This window comes from Callorhinchus milii, unplaced genomic scaffold (genome assembly GCF_018977255.1).
Source record: "Callorhinchus milii isolate IMCB2004 unplaced genomic scaffold, IMCB_Cmil_1.0 Scaffold27, whole genome shotgun sequence".
NCBI lineage: Eukaryota > Metazoa > Chordata > Chondrichthyes > Chimaeriformes > Callorhinchidae > Callorhinchus > Callorhinchus milii.
Window position 1 is genome coordinate 4,421,038 of NW_024704768.1, and position 3,200 is coordinate 4,424,237.

Below are 3,200 nucleotides of genomic sequence, written 5' to 3' on the forward strand. Positions count from 1 at the left end.
ACACTCTCACTCATGCTCACACTCACTCGCACACTCACACACTCTCACTCATGCTCACACTCACTCACACTCTCCCTCACACTCACTCGCACACTCACACACTCTCACTCATGCTCACACTCACTCATACACTCTCTCACACTCACTCGCACCTCACACACGCACACACTCACACACTCTCACTCATGCTCACACTCACTCACACACTCTCTCACACTCACTCGCACACTCACACACGCACTCACTCACACACTCTCACTCATGCTCACACTCACGCACGCACTCACTCACACACTCTCACTCATGCTCACACTCTCACACTCCCTCGCACACTCACGCACGCACTCACTCACTCTCACTCACACACTCTCGCTCACAGACTCTCTCACACTCACTCACTCGCACACTCACACACTCATTCACACACTGACTCATTCACACACTCACTCACTCACTCACTCACACACCCTCTTTCTTACACACTCTCACACCCACACCCACAGTGCCTGTGTTGGCCACGACACAAGAGAGCTTCAGACCCCATCATGTGGCTCTGATCTGATCGCTGTCATTACAAACAAACCAAATATTGCCGGAGTCAGGATTACGTCTGGATCAGGATTTCCATAAACTGTAGATAAAAGCCGCTTCGCCTGTAAATCCCTGTCCCAGATCCCACTTAAACATTTTCAATTTCAATTACGGCAACAGGAAACTACCCAAACCGGGGAGAGAGGGGGGCAGAGGGGTGGGAGAGAGGGATAGAGGGTGGGAGAGAGGGGGCAGAGAGGTGGGAGAGAGGGACAGAGAGGGGTGGGAGAGAGGGGCAGAGGGGTGGGAGAGAGGGGCAGAGGGGTGGGAGAGAGGGAGAGGGGTGGGAGAGAGGGGCAGAGGGGTGGGAGAGAGGGGGGCAGAGAGGGGTGGGAGAGAGGGGCAGAGGGTGGGAGAGAGGGGGCAGAGGGGTGGGAGAGAGGGGGACAGAGGGGTGGGAGAGAGGGGAGAGGGGTGGGAGAGAGGGGACAGAGAGGGGTGGGAGAGAGGGGGCAGAGGGGTGGGAGAGAGGGGGAGGGGTGGGAGAGAGGGGGCAGAGGGGTGGGAGAGAGGGGGCAGAGGGGTGGAGAAGGGGGCAGAGGGGTGGGAGAGAGGGGGGCAGAGGGTGGGAGAGAGGGACAGAGGGGTGGGAGAGAGGGGCAGAGGGGTGGGAGAGAGGGTGAAGAGAGGGTGGAGAGAGGGGCAGAGGGTGGGAGAGAGGGGGCAGAGGGGGGGAGAGAGGGCAGAGGGGTGGGAGAGAGGGGCAGAGGGGTGGGAGAGAGGTGGGAAGTGAGGAGGGGGGGGGGTTGTCTACGTTGTTACTGTAAAAGCTCTCTGACCAATAATAATAACAATAATAATACATGTGTTGGACACAGCGCCTCATTTCTCGCGAAACCAATAATAATAATAATAATAATAATTCAATTATTATTGCCAACTGCACACAGCCGCCTCTCCCACAAACAGTCGTGGATTGACGTGACCAAATTATTATTTTTTTTAAAAAAAATCTGCCTGTGGGTGACTGTGTTGTGTGTGTGTGTGTGTGTGTGTGTGTGTCTGTATGTGTGTGTGTGCACGTGTGTGTGTATCTCTCTGTGTGTGTCTGTGTCTCTCTGTGTGTGTCTGTGTGTGTGTGTCTCTCTGTGTGTGCGCGTGTGTGTGTGCGCGTGTGTCTCTCTGTGTGTGTCTGTGTCTCTCTGTGTGTGTCTGTGTCTCTGTGTCTGTGTCTCTGTGTGTGTGTGTGCGTGTGTCTCTGTGTGTGTGCGTGTCTCTCTGTGTGTGCGCGTGTGTGTGTGTGTGCGTGTGTCTCTCTGTGTGTGTCTGTGACTCTCTGTGTGTGTCTGTGTCTCTCTGTGTGTGTCTGTGTCTCTGTGTGTCTCTCTGTGTGTGTGTCTCTCTGTGTGTGTGCGTGTCTCTGTGTGTGTGTGCGTGTCTCTGTGTGTGTGTGCGTGTCTCTGTGTGTGTGTGTGTGTGTCTGTGCGCGTGTGTGTGTGCGTGTCTCTGTGTGTGTGTGCGTGTCTCTGTGTGTGTGTGCGTGTGTGTGTGCGTGTCTCTGTGTGTGTGTGAGTGTGTCTCTGTGTGTGTGTCTCTCTGTGTGTGTGCGTGTCTCTGTGTGTGTGTGCGCGTGTGTGTGTGTGTGTGTGTGTCTCTCTGTGTGTGTGCGTGTCTCTGTGTGTGTGCGTGTCTCTGTGTGTGTCTGTGTCTCTGTGTGTGTGTGCGTGTCTCTCTGTGTGTGTGTCTCTCTGTGTGTGTGCGTGTCTCTGTGTGTGTGTGCGTGTCTCTGTGTGTGTGTGCGTGTCTCTGTGTGTGTGTGTGTGTCTCTCTGTGTGTGTGTCTCTGTGTGTGTGTGCGTGTCTCTGTGTGTGTGTGTGTGTGTGCGTGTCTCTGTGTGTGTGTGTGTGTGTGTGTCTCTCTGTGTGTGTGTCTCTCTGTGTGTGTGCGTGTCTCTGTGTGTGTGTGCGTGTCTCTGTGTGTGTGTGCGTGTCTCTGTGTGTGTGTGCGTGTCTCTGTGTGTGTGCGTGTGTGTGTGTGTAGGTGAGGATACCGCTGCAGTCTGACTGTCTGCCCGTACGTCCTCCCAACAAAAGTACCCTCTGTCTCTTTAAATCAGTGCGTTTTCAAAGCGGATGAATTGTTGCCTTTATCCCATTGAGGGGCGGGCGGGGAGTGAGGGCGGGTGGTGGGGGCCGAGGGGGGGGTGGGGGGCGAGGGGGAGGGCGAGAGGAGTGTGTGGGGGGGGGTGGGGGTGGGGGGGGAGGGGAGTCAGTAAGTGAGAGCCCGTCAGCTGAATTTCGCTGTGGTTTTGTGCAGCGGCCGAGCGAGCAGTGAGTGAACAGGTCACACCATGTGGTTGGGAGAGAGGAGAGAGAGAGGACACGGAGCGAGGGGTGAGGGAGGCCGTTTGGGGGCTGTTTTTTCCCCCTTTACGCAGTTCACGCTCTGACCTTGTGCTTTGTTTGTTTGGTTTGGTTTGGTTTGTTTGGTTTTGTTTTGTTTGTTTGTCTGTTTGCTGTTTCGCTCGTGCGAGAGCCGTCCGCCGCCGCCGGCCTCGCGTCAACGACAACTTTGCGTTTACGCGGCGGGGGCTTCGAGCCACGACGACGATAATAATAATCCCCGCGTCTCGACCCAGCGTCGAGTCGAGTCGCGTCGCGTCGCGTCGT